The sequence below is a fragment of the Orycteropus afer genome, unplaced genomic scaffold, assembly GCF_000298275.1.
Source record: "Orycteropus afer afer isolate SDZICR_OR568_19922 unplaced genomic scaffold, OryAfe1.0 scaffold00062, whole genome shotgun sequence".
Lineage (NCBI taxonomy): Eukaryota > Metazoa > Chordata > Mammalia > Tubulidentata > Orycteropodidae > Orycteropus > Orycteropus afer.
Genome location: NW_006921649.1, coordinates 5,865,165 through 5,888,419, shown reverse-complemented (window position 1 = coordinate 5,888,419; position 23,255 = coordinate 5,865,165). Strand labels below are relative to the sequence as shown.

Below are 23,255 nucleotides of genomic sequence, written 5' to 3'. Positions count from 1 at the left end.
CTGGATGGCAGTGAGTTTTTTGTTTTGTATTGTTTTGAGAACCTTATGCAAAGCATATGCACTCTTTTTTAACCAGTCACACAGACAGCTGGTGAGACTCGAGGAATTTATCAGAGAATTCAGGTAGGATGAAATTGTGATTTCACTTTTCCCAAAAGCTTCCTAGGGACAACTGGTTTTTAGACAGTCAGTAAGAGGATAACTAGCTGGTTTGAGGCTGTGTATCTTTGGCAGGGGACTAATGCCTTGCTCCTAGAAGGCACACTATGCCTAGCTTCTAAGGTCTGTTCTCTCTAATACGGACTGAGAATTTGAAATGTAAAGAACTCTGCAAGCTCCATCCAGCTACCAGTGCTGATTCCTGTAAATATTTACTAAACTTGCTCTGCAGTCAAGGCACAGCCATTTTTTTCTCTTCCTTCTGGAAGGAAGTTTATTATACAAAGTAATAGGTGATGTCTTCTTACTACCACATAAATCTGCTATAGTACCTGTGTGCTGAACTTCTTAGACAGCAAGAACAAACAGTTGTTATCAGAACATTCCACACAGAGGAAAACAGTAAACCAGAAACAAAAGCAAAATGATAAACACAATGTGTGTATATATCTTGCCTCACACACACACACACACACACATACACATATAAGGAGCTCTGGTGGTATAGTTAAGGCATTGGGCAGCTAACTAAAAGGTTGGTGGTTCAAACCCATCAGCTGCTCCATGGAAGAAAGGTGAGGTAGTGTGCTTCTATAAAGATTTATAGCCTTAGGGGTCACTATGAGTCAGAATTGACTCAATGACAGTGAGATGAGGGGGGATATATATACACACACACATACACACACACATATATATATTCATATATTCTCGGTTAGATTATTTAAAGAAGATAGCGCCTCCTAACCAAATACCAAACTTACTGTCATTGAGTTGATTCTGACTCATAGTGACTCTTAAAGACAAAATAGAATTGCCCCATAGGGTTTCCAAGCCTGTAAATCTTTTCAGAAGCGGACTGCCTCATCTTTCTCCCACGGAGCGGCTTGTGGGTTTGAACCACTGATAGTTTGGTAAGCAGCCAAATGCCTTAGCCACTGTACCACCAGAGCTCCTAGAGCCTCCTAAAGCTGATAATAATTATGTTTTTCAAACTAGGAAAGCCAAACAGTTCAACTTTATTTTTCTTTAGGCAAGACCCCCTATTGTAATCACCAGAGGTGACCTTTTTGGTACCAAGTATTCAAGAAAGAACCTTGAGCACAAGGCCCAGAACTTGCCACCAGAAATCTGTAAGGACTGAGCTTGAATTTGGATACAGAAGACTAACTTAGGGGCAAGGTAAGTTCTAGATGAGATTTTGAGCTGTCAGTTTGTCATACTGTTGTGGCTTGCATGTTGCTATGATACTGGAAGTTATACCAACAGTATTTCAAATGCCAGCAGCATTACCCATCATGGACAGGTTTCACAGGAGCGTCCAGACTGATACACACTAGGAAGAAAGGCCTGGTGATCTACAGCCAAAAATTAGCCAATAAAACCCTATGGACCACAGAATGTTGCCTGATTACCACAATCATGAAGATGATGCAGGTTTGAGCAATGTTAAGAACATTGTATGTGTGGTCATCGTGAGTTGAAGTGGATTAAACAGCGACTAACATCAACAGCTCTACCTTTGTGGTCTCTAATCTCCTTAACAGAAGCTACAGTACCTGAAAAACACTGAGTGAATTATCTGATAGGTTTAGTGGAACAAAAAGTCAGTCTAGAGGCTTCTAGGCAGCATGTTTGGATTTATGGGGAAGCTATATTTCTTATTTTGAGATAGCCCCTTCTTAGAGCAGACTCCTTAATGAAGTGTCAATGATCTCAGATTTGACTTTCAATACCATTTCCATGGCCTTGCACTTTATACCGTGGTCAGGAGTCAACTCTCGCTGGGTAAAGGTGAAAAGGCTCTCTGCAGTATTTCTGGGAAATGTGTTTTAGGACAACTCATGTGTGTGTGAAGCTCATTTCCAGGCAGGTGCACATGTGACTACCTTGTCCATGTGGGAAGATTATCATTTTAGTTGAGAGCTTTGGTAATGTAGTGCCTAAGGCACTTGACTGCTAACCAGAAGGCTGGCGGTTCAAACCCACCAGCCACTCCTTGGAAGGAAGGTTGGGCAATCTACTTCCGTAGTGATACCGCCTCAGAAACCTAACGAGGGGTCACTGTGAGTCGGGTCCAACTCAAGGGCAAATAGTAACAACAACAACAACATCATTTTAGTAAATGGCTTTAGTTAATTAGTTTATTTTCACTGAGTTGGTCCTCATTCCACATACCTATTTCAATATCCTTATTTCATATAGAAATGGGAAGAATGACTGACCATTGAATGATCAGTTTTCACTGGTACTGGCTGCTATATTACTGTGTATTCAAAAGGACAGTTATATTGTCTATATGGGTCACTATTATACACCTAATACCTAGTATAGTAAAAGTAGTCTTATTTGATTTCTCCCTTTGCTAAACATTGTGCTAAGGGCTATTCAAAAATTATCTCATTTAATCCTCACAAGCCCCTATGAGTTATGAATGATGATTGTGTCCATTTTATTGGGAGGAAACTGAGTCACAGGGAGGCTAAGTAACTAGCCTGTTATCATGCAGCTAGTAAGTAGAAAAGTTGGGATTTGATTTTGGGAAGTCTGGATTCTGAAGCCTGGTTTCTTACTTTATGCCAAACAATATTTGTTTGATAAATTAATAAAGAACTGGATGACAAGTGAGTATATGATTAAAGTGTTTCTGATGACAAATCCATAGTTTCTACCCTTAATCATCTTCCCAGAAATCCTAAAAATATTCTCTAGCTCAGGATTTCTTTCTGCTTCAAGAGAACATTTACACTCTCTACTGCTTGTCATGGCTTCTCCCTCCAGAGTATGTGCTAGTCCCACAGTTCCATTAGGATGATCCCTTGTCTGTGGCACTAGTGGATAAATGTTCAGGCAGACACCTCTTCTGCCTCTTATTTGCACTTCAAAAGGGGTCTACTGAAAACTGAAAGCCTTCAATACTCAAAGGAACTGTGGGTCAAACTGCTCAGGTAAAGACACACTTCTTGTGACTGTAGCTGCCCCCATGGAGACCCAGAGGGGGCCCACTGAGGTCATACCTTGAGAAGAGCAAAGAAATATAAGTGCTCCAAAGAACAATCAAAAGAGCTCTGGTGGCATAGTGGTTAAGGCATTTGCCTGCTAGCAAGGAGGTTGGTGGTTCAAACACACAGCTGCTCTGTGGGAAAAAGATGAGGCAGTCTACTTCTGTAAACATTTACAGCCTTGGAAACCCAATGGGGGTCACTATGAGTTGGAATCAACTTGATGGCAGTGGGTTGGATTTGGTAAAGTACAATCAAGGAATTCTGGTGGGATAATGGTTAAAGCATTCAGCTGCTAACTAAGAGGTCAGTTGTTTGAACCCACCAGTTGCTCTGTGGGAGAAAAATGAGGCAGTCTGCTTCCATAAAGATTTATGGCCTTGGAAACCCTATGGAGCTGTTCTACTCTGTCCTATAGGTCACTATGAGTCAGAATCAACTCGATGGCAATAGGTGTGGAAGCTATGATTATCCCAGGTCAGCTGAACAGACAACCTTAAATTAGAAGTTGTTTTGTTTTCAGCTCACAAATATACTCCCCATCACAGATGGGCCCAAATCATACTCCTGGGGTAGGCACTTTAGGCTCAGATAAGCTCTCTCCCAAATGGTGAGGGCAAATTTCAATCTCAGGACTCACTGGCCAATTAAGCCTTCATTTGTTGGCAATACTCACTGTGGCAATTATTTGATTTTAAACACCTTCTGGGAGATGTCTTTATGTTCAAAAACTCACCTCCATCTTTTCACATATGATATATACAAACACATTTCTCAGGGGGAAATTTCTGGCAATCCTATAGGACATATGCTTCTCCACTGCTATGCCAAAAGGACAGCATGCTTGACCCACAAACTAGTGTCTGCTCTTTGGAACTCATGCTTAGGAGGTAGAGAAGAGAACACAGAAGAAAACCCTACCCATACCCCACTCTGCTCCCCAGTCAAGCCACATAGACTGAATGGGTGAGGCTTCTTACCACTTGGATTCCAATTCTAAATTTTTGTTGGAACTATCTAGTTTTCCCACTATTGCATCATCTATTAATGTCCATCATTAGTTGGGAACAACTACTAATTGTTGCTATGGATTCAATTCTGACTCTTGGTTACTCCACATGTATAAGAGTAGAATTGTGATTTTCAATGGCTGATTTTTTCAGAAGTAGATCTCCAGGATTTTCTTTGAGGTGCCTCTGGGTGGATTCAAACTTGTAACTTTTTGGTTAGCAGCCCAGTGCCTTAACCATGTGTACCATCCAGGGACTCCTGAGAACAACTCCCTAACATTAAAATACATTTTTTTTTTTAAAAAAAGGGATTCTTTTTTCTAAACCAATTTCCAAGAATTGCTGCTAAAGAGAAGCATTAAACACTTTTCTCCTTTAATCATTTTCAAAACTTTTAATGAATCTTATTTTTTAAACAAATAATGCCATTAGCATGGATGCTATGCAAATGAAATGCAGGGCCTATATTTGTTTGGCTTCCTGGAAATTGTTTCAGAAACCTGATCACATCAAATATTTTTCAGTTTATGCAAAACAGAACCTCTCAATACATTTTTTTCTGAAGAGTCTGTAGTTTTCTATTTGCATATTAGTCCCAAGTGGTAAATTCACATACTTTGAATGTAGGATTAACAAATTTCCATGTCTGTACCACATTAATCATAAAGAAGTTACTTTTATATGCCAAGGACCTTAGGATTCTGAAATTGAATGACTTTATATTCACCTGGATGCTGCAGTTTAACACACAGATGACCTCAAAGAAACCTACTTTACCATGTTATTGTTGTTAGCTGCTCTCAAATCGGCCCTCACCTCAGAGCACAACAGGATGTGACCATTATCATCTGTAGGGTTTTCAATGGCTGATTTTTGGAAGTATTGATTGCCATGCTTTTCTTCCTAGTCTTAGTCTGGAAGCTCTGCTGAAATGTTCAGCATCATAGCAACATGCAAGCCTCCACTGAGAGATGGGTACTGGCTGTACATAAGATGCATTGGCCAGGAATGAAACCCAGGGCTTCTGCATAGAGAAGGTGAGACTTCTACCACTGCCTCACCACTGCCCTGTTTTCCCATGGTAGCACCATCTTAGTAGCTACGTATTTTGCATAGAGGACCTGTGGCGGCACAGTGCTTAAAGTGCTCAGTTGTTAACCAAAAGGTAAAGGTTTGAACCTACCAGCCACTGTGCAGGAGGAAGATGTGGCAAAATGTGTCCATATAGATTTATGGCCTTGGAACCCCTATAGGGCAGTTTTACTCTGTCCTGTAGGGTTGCTATGAGTTGGAATTGACTTGACAGCAGTGGGTTTGGTTTTTCTTTGGTATTTTCTATGATGTTCTTACAAAAAGCAATCACAGGTCATCCTGGGGAATTAAGGGATGAAAATACACTTTTTGCAGTTAAGAAATCATTCAGACTGTGGGATCTACAGATCTGCTTCTAAACCCTTTCCCAAGCTGCTCTTTCCCAGTTTGGCAAGCGGGCCCTGGCAGGGTTGCTTTCTCACTGTCAGTGTACAATGTTATGGCTTGAGAGAGATATGCATGATCACACTTACTGTACCATTAACTATTTTTTTCTTAATTGTCCTGAGATCCTAGAAAGGAAACAAGCGTCTGTGCTGACAGAGGAGCTCAGTGTGAACTCTCATTTTTCACATGGAGCTAATTAAAAACTGAAATTAGTTAAATATGGAAATGACACTTGCAAGCACTTTAGTAGAATTCTGGCAAAATCCCTCTGGAGTGCTGTGACATTACCTGCTGCTTCGAAACTCCCCAACTGAATTTCACAGTTAAAAGGCTGAGCAAAGGGAAAGTTATTATTGAGATTTCGGATTCAGAATGTGTCTGTAGAACTCCAAATTAAATTTCATGGCTGGCCCTTGAGTGGTTAGGGAGATATTGCACAGGCCAATGGAGTGGGCCGCTAACAATGTCCCTGTACGCAGACACTCCAATTACCCCTCTTTAGGTATGGTACTGTGGGTGGCATAGGTGCGACAGTCAGAAGGTAAATGGATGTATATTTCCTGGAATCTGACTCAAAGCAGTTCACACACATACAGACACATACACACATTCCAACAAAGGGGAGAGCCTGGACTCACGCATAGGGTATAATTGGCCTGATGAAGAAAATTGAGCAGGTGGAACTGGTTGCTTAGGGGTAACAGGTCACATTTCTCCCATATGGATATACATTTCTCTCTATAGACATACATACACATATACATACATATACATACATATATATATACACACACACACACATATACATATACATGCATACATACATATATTCATGTTGTTGTTAGGTGCCGCCGAGTCATTTCCAACTCATAGCGACCCCATGCACAGCAGCAGAATGAAACACATATATTCATATATATGTTATATATATATATATATATATATATATATGTATGTATATATTGGTGGTATGGTGGTTAAGCAATCAACTGCTAGCTGAAAGGTTGGAAGTTTGAACCCACTAGCTGCTCCACAGGAGAGAGATGAGGCAGTCTGCTTGCATAAAGCTTTGCAGTCTTGGAAACTCTATGGGGCAGTTGGAATTGACTTGATAGTGATGGGATTTATACTCTCTCTCTCACACACACACACACCCACACACCCACGAATGAATATATATGAAAGGTTTAGTGATCTACTTCTGAAAAATCAGCCATTGAAAACCCTATGGAGCATGGTTCTACTCTCACACACATGAAGTCACCATGGATTGGAGTGAACTTAACAGCAATTAGTTTTACATGTATCTGTATCTATATCTATGTTTTCATTTTTTATATATTGTTCTCTATAAATGTATAGATCTTACAGACATTTCACAGTGTTTATTGATGATTGTGCCACCCCCATCATGAAGTAGGGAGATCAGTTTGAGTCTTAGGGGACAAAGAGAATGGTCTTGAAATTACAGGCAGAATCACTTTTCCAAATGGACAATGATGAAGAGGGACCTTCCTGAGTAGGTGGCAAGAAAACACCATTGGGGCTGCCATGTCTTTACCGGGAAAAGCAGTAGCATTTGCTCAAGGACAAATTATGATGTTCGCCTGTATCTGCATACAATTTAATTAAACCCGCCTACATGTCTGATGGCTCTGAATCTGAGGCAGAGTATTTAGGAAGTCCAGCCACTCTCCAAACAACTGGAGTGTTGTGATTTTATTGTTTTACCGACACCCCATCCATTTGCCCTTGAGGCATTCCCTCCTCCTGGACTCTGGCCATGACTGAGGCAAGCACCACATCCCCGCCTGGGCAGGCCAGAGAGAGGAGCCACCTAGTGCCAAAGCCAGCTCTGCTCTGTGAATCTGCTGGCAGGGAGCCGCTGGCGGGCTGGGCTGCCAGAAAGAGTTCTCTGGCAGCACGGGCGCTCATCTTCCCACCACACTCAGGCTTTGCTAGTCCAGGGCCTGGAAATCATCTCGGCTTACCCAGCTGGATGGGTGGAATGCTGCAGCTGTACCATCAGGCTGGCTTCTTTTTATTGAATTTTGAATATCCAATTTCAAAGCAATTCAAATGAATTTGCCCAAGGCCTTGGATCAGCGTGGCTGCCGACACTCTCTGCAGTAGGGTTTCGAAGTTCATATTTCTAAACAAAGGCAAGATTACAGAAGCTTTCCTTGTCAGGACCAGTGCCTCTAAAGAACCCTCTCTACCAACTCTATTAGGCCACATGCTGACAGCCGTGGAAGATGTTGTGCTAATCCAAGTCCCACACGACTAGAGCTGTGGTGGCCAAGAAAACTTCTTCCACTGATTAAGGGAAGACAGGGGAGTGGAGAACGGGTGTTTAATGGAATGTGAAAGGATCCAGGACACAAAAGTTGGCACATAAAAAGCTACTTACAGAGTGTAGATGGGATGAACAAGATGAGTAAAAATATAGCATTGGGGAGGTGGGGTACAGGGTGGGCAGGGGTGGGGGACATGGCTGCCCCAGACCTCAAACTAAAAACAGCCTATTGCTGTCAAGTAGGTTCTGACTCATGGCAACTCCATGTGTCATGGGAACACATCACCAGGCCTTTCTTCCATGGGATCACTGGATGCGTTCAGACTGCCAAGCTTCAGGTTAGTAGCCAATTGCAAATTGTTTGTACCACTCAGAGACCTTGCCTCAGCCTTCAGAGGGAGAAAACAACCATGTAGGAAATCAGTAACAATTCTAAACATGTTCTGGATCAATTTTTCCTTCATCAAGACTGAAAAGAAAAACAAAGGAAAACTAGGCATGCTTTGGTATAACTGGATGGGTGACAACACTTCCTCTCATGGAGTGTCTCCACCAGGCCCCAAAATCTGCCTTCCCTCAACAGCACCATTTAATGCTTATCATGCTGCACCCATGCCTAGAGGGCATTTATTTTTAATGCCCCAGACAAAAGTTAATCCATGTGATAGAAGGCTGAAGCATTGTGGAGAAAAAATTGACTCATGACAAAAAAGATACACTGTGTCTTAAAGTATCTAGTTAAAAGTAGCCAGACAATCAAAATATGACCTGCTCTGACTTTTTCAGTAGAACATGGGGAACCACTTGGGCTTAGCACTCACTGAAAATTGTTCTTAAGAAGCCTTGGGACACAACCAATTCAATAACTATCGATGATCACAATGTGTTAACTCTCTCCTCCAGGGGTTAAAGACACTCAGAGCAGAGAGAGAATTGGGATAGAGTGACACTCATGCTGAGACTAGACAGTGGCAAAGTCCTGGTTGCTTTTTCTCACCACTGCTGTCCCAGCCCCCAGCAGTACCTGACCATTAATTTAGTGAATATTTGTGAAATAAATGAATGAACAAAATAACAAAGGACGTCTTTGTTTTACGTCACTAGGGGTATTATATAGGTTTTGGAATAAAAAAGACTCCTAATGTGAGCATTTAATTGTTACATGACACTGGACAAATAATTTCTAGGTTTCACTTTTCTTATGTGGTTGATAAATAGCAGAGAGCTCTGGTGGTGTAGTGGCTAAGGCATTTGGCTGCTAACCAAAAGGTCCATGGTTTGAACTCACCAGCTGCTCCATGGAAGAAAGATGAGGCGCTCTGCTTCTGTGAATATTTATAGCCTTGGAAACTCACTGGGGGTCACACTGAGTCAGAATTAAGTTGATGGTAGTGAGTTTGGTTTTTTGTCTTTTTTTTTTTTGGTTATACAGGATTGTTTTGATAATTAGATGAGAAAATGAAGACAAAGGACTTTTACCTTGTAGAAGGAAAAATCCTTACTCCTCTTCCTTGTATTCAACTGGACATGTCACAAATATTTGCTTATTATTATGTATGTTTCATTTGAATCATTCTATGGAGTCTGCCTTTAAATTTGAAAATGAATTTCAAATATGAAGGAACATCTTCTTTACTTTTTGTTTGTTTGTTTGTTTGTTTTATAGTCTTTCAAATATGATTGTTTTACCTGCTCAAGGAAGTCAGCATTGGGTATTCTTGTGGGTGTCAATTATACATCATATATAACTGAGCCCTAATTTTCCTTTAAGGACTAGTTCTTTAGATTCGGCTACAGAGTAAAGAAATAGGAACCAAAGCAGAATAAGTAACATTAGGATAGGGCAGAAATCCCAATAGTAGAAGTAAAGGTGGGCTGTGGATTTTAAGAATCCAGTGGTTGGAAGAGCCTGAAGGAATTGAGTAGAAACCAGAGGGAAGAACATCTGTCCACAGGTCACTCCACTTTAGTATGTGACCCAGTCAGTTTTAAATCTTTTGCTCCTTTAAGCAAACAGTGCTGCTGGTTAGTTATCCAGTAGATGTTTTTTAATTACAAGCTGAAAAAGTCATTCTGTAGCCCTGAAACCAGTGCCCTCATGCCAAAGAAGTGCTTTTTAATATTTATACATCTAAAGAGGGTTTGCCCTTCCAGACATAGAAAATCATTAGGAAGCCTTCTCAGGAGGATATAACTTTGGTCAAGGTCATGCACAAATCTAAACTTCAAATTCAAACCAAGGTCTACCAGTAGGTGCCACTTTTGTGCCATAAAACCATCCCTAGCCCTCTGCAGACTTTATTTCTAGGTTATCAATTTTTAAATAGAGGAAAGGAAAAAAAATGTGCTTGTGAGACAATTCTGAGCATATAAAAGTTGGAGAAACTTTTCTTTTTTTTCCTCATTACTTGGCACATCTATTTAATGGAGCATTTTTTGATTTTACTCTTTTCTTCCAGCACAGCAGATGAATGGGTGAACCAAGGAAACTGCACTCAAAGAAATGTCTTGTAACAGTTCTGACTTTGGTTTGGCATGTAACCTATCTAACGATATCAGTGAGAGGAAATATTCAGTCAAAGCTGTGAGTGTGGAAGGAAACAGCCTGGATGTTGTCCAAAGACACACAGTATCTTAGCAATTTTTGAGGTTCAGAAAAGCCAACATCTCAGTTTGAGAAGCTGGGTAGTAGAAGATCCATCCTACTCAACCAGGAATCAATGAAAGATACATCCAAAGAAGTGGGAACTCTTTTCAGGATTTGCTACTCAAGCAGCATTTGAAAATCAACTAGCTGCCCGAGGACAGTCTACCCTCTTCTCAAGGAAACAAACAACACATAAAAAATACAAAACATACTGAACAGTGATAACAGGTGGGACCAAACATATTGTGATGGAAATACACTGAGTAGGAACACCCTGGGATAATTGAAAAAACATAAAGTTAGCCTTCATAAAAAGAAGAGGATAGCAAGAATCAGGCACTATCTATTCTAAGACCTTCCCTCCAAGAATCAGAGTTTGTGCTTTTACCTTGTAAAGGAAATGGTTTTGGAGAATCCTTCTTTCTTACCTGGGTGGTGGAAATGGTTAACATGCTTGCTTGCCGACCAAAAAGTTGGAGGTTCCAGTCTACTCAGAGGTACCTTGGAAGAAAAGCCTGGTGACCTACTTTAGAAGCATTAGCCATTGAAAACCCTATGGATCACAGTTCCACTCTGGGTCCCATGACTTGGAATCAATTCGGCAACTGTTTTCTTTTTTTCCTTACTTGCATTTGACTACTAACCAGAAGGCTGGTGGTTCAAACCCACCAGGCACTCCTCGGAAGGGAGATGGGGCAATCTACTTCTGTAGTTATACTGCCTCAGAAACCCAAGGAGGGGTCACTATGAGTCAACATTAAATGGTATGACTTGATGGCAGTGAGTTTTTTTTTTTTTTTTTTTTAAATCTCAGGAAAATGGGTAGACTCTAAAAACCCATTAAAGAAGCACTTGAGGGTCACCTTGTATCCTTGAACCCTATCTTTCATATCTAAGTGGTGAATGTATATTTGAGTAGTGGTGGTGGTGGTGGGATGGTCTAAATTAAGTGAACCAGTCAACGTATCTATATCCTCCACAATATACCCTAAATCTGATACTGACTGTAAATACTAACAATCTAACCCCTGACCACATTAGACCCATTTCTGAAGCCTTAAATGGATCTTAATCCTTGGACAACCCAGGATGTAACTGCCACATTAGTAGAAGTCCATGCCCCTCTCTAAAGCTGTGCTTAGGTTGCCTAGTTCTTGACTCTTCCTTCCTCTCACACAGCTGAACCACCACACAGATGAAACATGACATTTCAAATGTACAGAAGCACATGAGCCTGTTCTTTCCTCTAGTGCTTAATTGTCCTTAAACCATCATTTTGTGAAAATTAAAATATAAGGCTTATTAAACCCAACTCTACTGTCTTCCAACTTTTTCATTACCTGTGTGAAAATAACTAAGTACATCCTTTGTCTTAGAACTTCCAGAATCATCCAGCCCAGCACACATGCATTGGAGTTTAACTGATCCATATATATTCCATTGTGACTTGGACACTCGGGTGTATGGAGAGAAAATATTCTCTTAGTTCCCCTATTTCTAGGGCTAGCCCCAGGTTATTCTGTCCAAGGAAAAATCCTGGGGAAGTCATTGATCAAACAGACTAAATCCTATTTGGTGTCTTTACTACTCCCCACCCCCCTGTCCCAGATTTAGTGAGTGACCAAGTCTTGATATTTATCCACCAAAATGTATCTCTCTCATATCTGCTCTCTCCTCTGCCTGCCCTGCTAGTGTCTTTGTTCTCATTCACATTCTTTTCTTTGAAATAGACTCCTCAGCCCTTATTATCTCTCATTTTGACCCACTCATTTCATTCTGCACATGGCTGCAAGACTGCCCCATGCCCTCTTACATTCAAAATTCTCAGCAGGTTTTACATCACTTAAGGATATAATCCAAACATTTAAATGGTATGACAGGGTTTTTGTGGTCTGATCCTTCCCTTCAGTCCCATCTCTAATGATATCCCAATTCCTTGCACACTTTTTGCTCCACTGTTAGCTGTATGAGGTTCCCTACAACAGCTTCCTTTCCTATGCTTTAATTTCTGTACTCACCAAAAACAAACAAACAAACAACAACAACAACAACAAAAACAACCAAACTCACTGCCATTGAGTAAGATCCAACTCATAGCGACTTCTCCTTGGGTTTCTGAGGTGATATCACTACAGAAGTAGATTGCCCAACTTTCTTCCTGAGGAGTGGCTGGTGGGTTTGAACTTCCAGGCTTCTGGTTAGCAGTCAAATGCCTGAGGCACCATGCCACCAGCGCTCCCAATTCCTGAAATGTACTTCTCCTACCTTATCCTTCTGGCAAACTTCTCTGCATCTTTCTAGATAGAAGCCAAATGCCACCTCCTCTCTGATGTGCTCCTTGATATCTTCAGACAGAATACTCCTTCTCCTCTCCACATTCACTTTTTATGTAGCACAGTTATGGCCATGTTAGTCTTGTATTGCAAGTGTTTGCTTGCTCATCTGTTTTCCCTCTGTGTATGATGCTGACCTCCTTGAGGGCAGGGACTTTGGTCATCCATCTCTGGTAGCATAGTGGCTAAAGGCACTTGACTGCTAACCAGAAGGCTGGTGGTTCAAACCCACCAGCCACTCCTCGGAAGGAAGATGGGGCAATCTACTTCCGTAGTGATACTGCCTCGGAAACCCAAGGAGGGGTCGCTATGAGTCGGGTCTGACTCGACGGCACATAACAACAACAATAACAACAACTGCACTTAAAAGAGAAGTAAAGATTCAGCAAATGCTTACTGAGTGAATGAATAAAGGACAAAGCCAGTTCTCAGGGGTACCCAGTTGTTAGGTGCTGTCAAGTTGATTCTGACCCACAGTGACCTATACGACAGAGTAGAACTGCCCTATAGAATTTGCTAGGTGGTAATCTTTACAGGATTTCTGGGACAAGAGTCTGAATAGAACTGTGCTTCTCCTCCCACAACCCAGGGTCAGCAAGTCGATAGCTATAGCAGTAACTCTTGTGATCCAAGGCCCACAGACAGGTAATCCAACCCTCCCCCAACTCCCAGGCTCTATTTCCCTAGAAACACTTACTTCCTTATGAAAAAAAGAAAGAAGAAAAAAAATTAAAAGGCTCATAAGACTGTGTTAAAGCAAATGCTTAGAAAATATTTTTGAAACATTTGGAAGTAATTTCTATTCACAAATTATCCCCATTCACAAAATGAAAAGGCAAATTATGTGAGCTGGATAAATTCAGAGGGAAAAGAAATCAGATTTAATGCTGAGAGGAGAAGAGGGGTAGGGAGAAAGGAAAAGAGAAAAAGACTAGCAATTTTGTGCATTTCCATAGCAATGATTCAGAATTTTTAAAAGGTTTAACAGGTATCACTTCACATGAACAAGATACCTAATTCTGAGAAAACCAATTCTGGGCAGTTAATTTCTGTACATAGTAGAAGAGAATGTTTAAACTTTAACAAAGATTGGTCCTCTATTAAGGATCTCTGAGCTCTGGTGGCATAGTGCCTAAGGCATCTGACTGCAAACCAGAAGGCTGGCTGTTCAAACCCACCAGCCGCTCCTCATAAGGAAGACTGGGCAATCTACTTCCATACAGATACCACCTCAGAAACCCAAAGAGGGGTCACTATGAATCAGAACTGACTCAACAGCAGTGAGTTTGGTTTTGGTTTGGTAGTGGAATAGTAGTTAAAGTATCCGGCTGCTAACCAAAAGGGTGACTGCTGGAACCCACCAGCTGCTCCACGGGAAAAAGATGAGGCATTCTGCTTTTGTAAAGATTTCCAGCCTTGGAAACCCTATGGGGCACTTCAACTCTGTCTTAGAGGGTCAATATGAGTTGGAATTAGCTCCATAGCAGTGGGGTTGTTTTGGGTTGGTCCTTTGTTAGACAACAGTGGGAGACTTGGGGCTAGGAAAGTAAGCTGTATAGGAGGAAAGACAAGAAGGAACAAGGTGAGAACGTGGGGAAGGGATGGAAGAAAGGTACTATGTGGTGACATTGGCAATGAGAAGCAAAAAGGGCAGGAAGAACTTTGAAACTATCCTCTGCTCTGCGTTCTGACATATGAAGCTGTTTTCTCAAATAGCCACTATTGAAAAAAAAATCAGAATAATTATCAAGCCAATAATAATAATAATAATAAACCCCTAAACAAAACCAGTTGTCTTCGAGTTGACTCTGACTCATGTTGTTGTTGTTGTTATGTGCCGTCGAGTTGGACCTGACTCATAGCGACCCCTCCTTGGGTTTCCGAGGCCATATCACTACGGAAGTAGATTGCCCCATCTTCCTTCCGAGGAGTGGCCTGTGGAGACTCCATATATGTCAGAGTAGAACTGTGCTTCATAAAGTTTTCAGTGGCTGATTTTTTTGAAATAGGTTACCAGGCCTTTCTTCTGTGGTGCCTCTGGGTGGACTTGAATATTCAGTCTTTCAGTCAGCAACTGAGCATGTTAATTGTTTGCACCACCCAGGGACTCTGTTGAGCCAAAATAAAAAATAACCAAACAAAAAACCCACTACCATTGAGTCAATTTCAACTCATAGTGACCCCATTGGACTTCCAAGGCTGTAAATATTTATGGAAGCAGACTGCTACATCTTTCTCCTATGGAGCATCTGATAGGTTCAAACTACTGACCTTCTGGTTATTAGCCAAATGTTTTTAACCACTATACCACCTGAGCTCCTTTCATTGAGCCAATGGAGCCCCTTTATTCTTAGACAGGTGTGTTTTCTGATGCTTCCAAGGCTCCAACCTGTGGAGTCACAGACTTCTGAGCAACTCGATGGGGCACTCTGCTTTCCTCATCACACTTCTTTCTCTACTCAATAAAAGTCAAATAGTCACATAAGTTATTTAAAAGCAATTTGCTAGCCTCATGCTTAAAAAGACCCACTAGCCACAGCGAGAATGGGAAAAGTTCAAAAGACAAGCAATGTCAAGCAAAACGAGCAAAGGATATTGTAGGACACAGATTACTTTTCAATGGCCTACCACAAAGAGCCCCATGCAGACAGGTTGGCCAATCTAAAAGCAGCAGCCATTTTCTACTATGTGCCAGGGCACTTTATAACTACCCTATTGTCTATTCTTAATGGTAACTCTGCAAGGGTGGCCATTATTATCCTTATTTTAGAATGAGAGTCTGAAGCTTTGAGGTGGTGAGTATTAAATGATATCCAAATTCAAACGCAGGTCGAAGCAGATCCAACTCCCATGTTCTTTCCATGCCAGTCCCCTGCTTCTAAAATTGATCATTGATAGTGTCTGCTTCCTTTTCTTTCGGTAAAATTATGGAATCTCCTTTAGCTAGGTTAGGATAAAGGAAGTGAAGAAATCCCAAGGAGTTGGAGAAGAAGCTGCTAAACTATTGGTATCAGTAATAGTAATATGAGCAGGGTGCCTGCTATGAGAAGCCCTTTGAAAACCTGGGTATTGTCCTGGGCTGGTGCAGTCTGGTGATCCTAAAAGGTCCATTCCAAACCCTTCTAATAATTATTGAGCACATTATACCAAGATGTGCAGGCAACACCTAATGTAACCTTTGCAATGACTCTTGGAGGCGGATGCATTTATTATTACCAAATTATAGATGAGAAAAAGGAGCTCTCGTGGAATAGTGGTTAACCCATTTGGCTGTTAACCAAAAAATCAGTGGTTTGAACCCACCAACTGCTGCATGGGAGAAAGATGAGGAAAGCTGCTTTCTTAAAGACTTACAGCCTTGGAACTCCTATGGTAGTGGTTGTACTCTGTCCTATAGGTTCTCTATAGGAATCAATTTGATGGAAGTGAGTTTGGTTTGGGTTACAGATGAGAAAACTGTCTCAGAGAGAGGTTCAATCACACAGCTAGTAAATAGAAGAGTGGGGATTTCAGCACTATTCTCTTTGACTCTAGAGGGTCTCTTCTTAGCCACCAAGGAAATTGTCTTCTTCCTCTCCCATTGAGAAGGTGCTCTGAGAAGGCCCATTGGGATTGCAATTTCATTGCTCATGCAAAGTCAAGGTCAAGAGGCAGTAAACATTGGCTCCACAGAATCAAAGTTGTCATGAGTGTTAGAATTGGGCAGCCCTGATGTTTAAGCCATGCAGTCCCTCACTAATTGCATTACTTCAAGCACGTTATTTGATCTAAACCTCAGTTTCTACATCTGTAAAGTAGGAATAAAATGGAGATAGTGCATGCAAAGCATTTTAGTTTCTGTATCTGTTAAGTGAAAGAAAATGGAGGTAATGCATGCTCCTTGAAATGTCACAGGAACTCAGTAAAGAGCTACTATAATGAAATGACATTTGGGAAGAGAAATATGTACTAAGTTTAATAAGTCATATAAAATAATGGAATGATAGAAAGAGTGGAGGGGCCTATGGAATCTCCCATGTGAAGCTGTAGAGTATTATGGGTAAATACACAGGTGCTTTGGTCAGTCAGCTCTTGGCTATGTGACCCTGGACAAGTTAGTCAACATCTTGAAGCCTCAGTTATCTCATCTATGAAGTGGATATTAAACATAGTACAACTTCATATGTTTGCTGTGTAAATGAAATGCGATGATGCAGGCAAAGCCCAGAGATCTGCACAGAGTAAGTGCTATGTAAATACAATAATTGTTATGATGAGGAAAATGAAGTCTTAGGAATGTCAATCCTTGTCTGTGCTCACACCACGAGTTAGCAGTAGAGAAAGGGGTAGAAACCAGGCCTCTTGACTTCCAATTGATGCTTCTTCTCCCCAGGCAAGTTACTTAAACTCTCTAGATTTCCTCATCTGTCAAATAGGTATGATTCTTCTTACCTCCACTCATAGACATTGAGGGAATTAAATGAGGTGAAGCAAGGAAAGCTCTCAACCTAAAACAGTTTAGTAAACCAGTTGCTATTGAGTTGATTCTGACTCATGGCAACCCCATGTGTGTCAGACTAGAACTGTGCTCCATAGATTTTCAATGGCTGATTTTTTGGAAGTAGATCACCAGGCCTTTCTTCTGAGGTGATTTCCAGTGGACTTGAACTTGGAACCTTTTGGTTAGCAGCTGAGTATATTAACTGTTTCAACCACTCAGGGACTCTAAAACATAGTTAATGTGCGCTAAATGTTAGTTGCTATATTTATTCCTTTCCTTCTGATTTGAGAGTAGATTTTATCCTCAGGGATGAAGATGAGGAAAACAGGTAGAAGTTTCTACAATGAAGGTGACAAAAACTGAGAAAAGTTTTCCCTACAGCTGTTCACTGACTCAGAGAAGTGGGAAACACTTACCACAGAAAAGAAGTGATGGTGAAGTGGACCAATTCCCAAATAAGAAAGTCACATAGTAGAAGTACTCTCCTCTCCCAAACTAAGCACATTTCTTGAGGTTTTGCTCCTGGAATAAGTGCCTTAGTCCATTATGTAGAATTCTTTCCCTTTCTGATTCTAGAAACTTCTGTCAGCTCAGATCAGAAACACAGTTCTTTGTGGCAGTGCTGAATGTTATTGTGGAAAGAGCACAGAATTGGAGTCAGACTACCTGGCTACCAGTTCCAGACCTACTATTTCCTGGCTGTGTGCCTTAGACAAGTTCTTTTCCCTACTTGAGCCCATGTCCACAACTATAAAATGCAGATAATGCCTGCTGTTTACCTTTCAGAATCATGAGACACTACAGAAACAAAGCATTCTTAGGTGTTCACCACCATTTTTTGAATTGTCTTTCTCCCAACAAGAGGAAATGGAAAACCAATGCTATTGTCTTAAAAAAGTCAAATTTCCCTATAAGTTTTCTGTCTAGAGGAACCAACTTTACTTTCCCATTTGTGGCCTTTTTGTGGAAGGAGGCAGTAGTGAAGCACTGGATGATGTTAAGAGTCTGCTAAGGCTGTTTTATGGCAAGAGGGCTCAGTTACCGAGCTATTTAACCAAATAGATGCCTGCAAGCTAGTGGAGCTTCCCCAGTCTGAACAGATCAATACTAGATTTCTGATGGTTGATAAGGGGCCAGAGGACGGCAATGGCAGAGCACTCAGCCTCATGGGCTCCGTGGCTGCAAATGGTTCCATGTCTGTTTGCACCCCCAGAGGGCTGCTACTTTCCTGGGCTTGTCAGAGCAGACCACAGGCAGGGTGGTGGGCCCCTGGTTTGGCTTCAAAGGTGACATGTTTGGGTTTCCACAGGAGCGAGTTCCCTTCAATTGGGGAATCATTTCATTTCATGGCTCTGTTAAAAATAATGGTGTCTTGTAAGTGATCGTCAATGAATGATGAAATAAGATACTTTGCTCAGATGGCCCTGAATTTGAGTAAGAGGAAACCGTTAGGTGTAGTATGTAGTGAAGTGTTTTATTTGTGTTCCTAAGGCAGTAAAGAGAATTTTGTGGAAAAAATTCTTTTAAACTTTAAGGAAATTCATTTGTCAAGGAAATCTGGTGGCACAGTGCATAAGGCATTTGACTGCTAACCAGAAATTTGGCGGTTCAAACCCATCAGCTCCTCCATGGAAGGAAGATAGGGCAATCTACTTCTGTAAACATTTACCACCTCAGAAACCCAAAGGGTGTCACTCTGAGTTGGAATAGCAGTTGATGGCAGTAGGTTTGAGACCCTTATTTGGCATTCATGAGCAGGATACTTACTAGCAGAGAAGATAGCTGTGGCTAGCATAGTCTAGGTGATAGTTAAACACATGGGCTCAGAAGTCAACCTAGATGGGTTTGAGTCCTGGTCCTATTACTAATTATGTGAATTGGGGGAGGTCATCCAATATTTTTTGTGCAATTTCCTCTTCTACAAAATGGAAATAATGACAGTACCTATGTCATACGGAGGCCGTAAGGATTCATTGAGAAAATCCGTATGAACTGCTTATTATATAATAAAAAATTAACTACATCATTACTGTTAAGGTATGAAAAATGAGCAAGAAACCTTTGTTCAGAGTGCTTCAGAATATCGTAAGTATGTAAGAGAGATTTCTTAAAAGTAGCTGTTGTATCTATTTCCAGAAAGGCAGAACTTTGGCTTTTGAATGTAAAATCATTGTTGGTTTTTGGACGTATCTAACAAGTCCAACCTCCTTCTTCCTTGTTCTCTTCAACTAAAGAGTCTAGAAAAACTTTCCTAATCTCCCCTGAAGAAAGGAACAGCCATGGGAAATAGTTCTGGCTGATAAAATACAAGTACATTTCTGCTAGCGTGTTTGTGGCAGTGGTGGTGGTGGTGGTAGTAGGGGCTTGGGCTTTTCCTTATAAAAGGGATAGAGGGCTTGAATATTTCCTTTTTTTCTTTCTAAAGAAAGCTTTGGAGGTGGGTATGATGTCTGGAGCTGCATCAGCTGTCTTGTATCACTGTGAAAGCAAACCCAAGGAAATAAAACCAAAGTCCTGAGAGTAGCAAAATGTAATGATAGGAAGAGCTCCTGTCCTGGATGGCATCATTGATCAGCATAAACAATACTGGATATTGCTAACACTGGATATCTACCTTCGTAGGAAATAGAGAACTCTCTTGGGTAAGCCACTGCTAGGATTTTTGTTGTTTGTAGCTGAATGCATTCTTAACTGAAACACTGCTTGACTGACCAGGACTTTGGGGTCCTCTCTCACTTTCAGTTTTGAAGCGTATTTCATTTGATCTCTTAATTCGTTCTCTTGTTTCACGTCCTTTCACATTCTCTGACATGTATTGTTGTACTGTGGAGAACTGGCTAACAAATTTCTTATCATTCAGCTGTCAGGACAAAAGTAAAGTAGAACCATGACCAGAGAGGCTCTATTTCCTCATTTTCTCGGAAGCCTTGTCATTAAGAATGGTTGCAAGTATTTCTGTGGAAATGGAAACACCCAAAATCAAAGTCACTGAAGCACATCCTGATAAATTGATGGCAGTGAGTAGCAAGACTTTGGAGTTAAATAGACCTGTATTTGGAATTCTGAACCCCAAGCTCTAACTACTGTGTGATCTTGGGCTAATTACTTAACCTTTCTGAATTGCTTTCTTTAATTTTAAATTAAAATTGAATCATTGGGAAGATTAAGTTAGACATTGAATGTAAATCTTCTGCACCTACTAAAAAAAGCCAACTCACTGCCATTGAGTCAGTTCCAACTCATAGTGACCCTCATTGGGATTCTGTGGCAGTAAATCTTTACGGAAGTAGGTTGCCTCATCTTCCTTGACTTTGAACCACCAACTTCTGGTTATAAGTCAAATGCCTTTGGCACTGTGCCACCAGAATTCCTTACTAGGTACTTAATAAATAAATGGTTGACTTCACCATGCTTTTTATGGAAAGAAAAATCAGCTATGACGCTTTGGAATGATCTACATTTAGAAGCATTTTTTCATTACCTTTCAATGGAGCTCTCTTTTTAAAGTACAAAGTTGATCAGCTCAATTAAATAACTTTTCTCAGTACCATAGTTTGTTTCCATGAAAAGGACTGAGGATATTGAGTATGGAAAATACCACCAAGATGAATAAGTGACACAAAACAAAAGATGACTGTGGTAGTTCAATTTGTGTGTCAACTTGGCTGGGCCTGGTTGAGTGGCTGTGCAGCTGACGGTAGTTATTCCCCATGATGAGACTGGCAATCAACTCCATGGTGGGATCTACCCCAGCAGCTGAGTAGCTGCTTTGGATATGTGGTCTGCTTCCTGTATATAAGAAACAGCTTTGGAAATGGTCTCTAGCCTATGGCACACTTGGACCCTGCATGTAGCCGTGTCATTGTTCAGCAGCCTGCCATGCTCTGCCGACCTTGGGACTTACAATGGACTTAAATGGCCTGCCGTGTGGTTTGGTAACATCGGGACTGTGCCTTTTTACTTGTCAACCTGGCCTCAGCAGCCAGCAGCTGTCTGAGTGAAGAAATGCCTCTAGCTCCAGTAGGCTGGCAGCAGGAGGCAGAGCTGGACCCCAAGGTTGAGGGGCTTTCACCCAGGCCCTAAAGCCTGCCACTTTGAACTTGGACTCAAAGCCTCCAAATTGTAAGAATAAACTCCTGTTTGTTAAGGCCATCCCATTTGTGGTATATTCCTGTCAGAGTGCCACTAGGTAACCAGAACAATGACCTATATAGGACAACAGAGAAGTCTGAATTACTATTATCGTTCTGGTGGTAAAGGATAAAAATATATTAAAAGACATGATGATAAATAATTTGGAGTCGGATTTCTCACTATTGGTATTTTAAGCTGGATACTTCGTTATTGTGGGGGTTGTATTATACATTGTAGGATATTTAGCAGTACTCCTGGTCTCTACCCACTAAATGACAGGAGTACCTCCCCAGTTGTATAAACTGAAAACGTCTCCAGACATTGCCAGATATGGCCAGATGTGGGGCGGGGATGCACTGAGTTAGAGCAAAGGCCAGGTGAGTCCTGACATACAAAAGCATCTCTTTGAGGAATATCTGTAAGTGGACCTTTGTGCACAGCAACCCCACATAAGGTGCAAGATAGCAAGAGAGGAAAGGAAATAATTTTGCACATATTTGACCCATGATCACCTGTTAATGAGCAAAGACCAACGTGACTATCTATTACTCCATTCTGGCTGCAGAACCTGGAATGGTAACATTTGGACTCTTTCATCAATCTGTGCCAAGGACCTCTTTAAATCAAGCTACCTTAATGGGCATAATATTTGATATTCTGTAAAGACCTAGCAGGTTTTAATTCATTCTTTTCACACAAAGCACTATTACAACCATAAGGATCACTGAATGAGCAGTTATGAAAAGGAAACAGAGCCTAAGAAGGTGACTCATTCCCTCTCTTCAGATATTATCCCCAAATTAAATATGGAAGGTTATTTGTTCCAATTACATGGACAGTGTTTGCCAAGACCTGTGTCCATCCTAAATAACAATCTACTAATCAATGTGGATGTGTTTGAATTGTACATTCACTTCCTGTTTATTACTGTTGTTCCATTGAGTTGATTTAAACTCATAGCAACCCCATGTGGCTGAGGAAAACTGCCCCATGGGGTTTTCTGGGCTGTAATCTTTATGATGATCTGCTCCTGTAAAGATTACAATCTAGCAAACACTATGGAACAATTCTACTCTGTCCCATGAAATCTCTATCAGTTGGAATCAACTCAATGGCACACAACAACAAAAACAACAATTTTTATGGGAGCAGATCACTAGGTCTTTCTCTCATGGAGAGACTAGATGGATTTTAACCGCTAATCTGTGGTTAGTAGCTGAACAGTTAAACATTGTGCCACTTAAAACCAAATTTACTGCCATCAAGTCAGATATGATTCATAGCGATCCCTCCTTGGGTTTCTGAGGCGGTATCACTACAGAAGCAGATTGCCCAAACTTCCTTCCGAGGAGTGGCTGGTGGGTTTGAACCGCCAGTCTTGTGGTGAACCACCAGCCTTGTGGTTAGCAGTCAAATGCCTTAGGCACTACACCACTTACTCCCCATAATTTTCAAAGGATTTTTCTCTATGAACATCCATCTTTATCCTTCATCATCATTTACTTATAAAATTATAGTAACTTAGAGTTACCACTCATTTATGCTTCTCCCAGGATCTTTTGGGGAGCCCGGCCTCAAAAACCCAAGGAGGGATCGCTATGAGTTTATGAATTGGATCTGACTCGACAGCAGTGAGTTAGGTTTTTTTTTGGACAGTTCTGACCAGAGTGCATTAGAAGGTTCAAAAAGTAAATTAGCATAGAGTTTATATATAT

The 23,255-nt window shown here is 41.1% G+C and overlaps 1 protein-coding gene across 1 annotated transcript in view; it reads right to left on the bottom strand.

Annotated features, from left to right (window-relative positions):
- The window catches only part of TENM2 (teneurin transmembrane protein 2), a 1,334,042-nt gene that overhangs the window by 302,712 nt on the left and 1,008,075 nt on the right, over nucleotides 1–23,255 (bottom strand). The gene's annotated exons all lie outside the window — the stretch shown is intronic.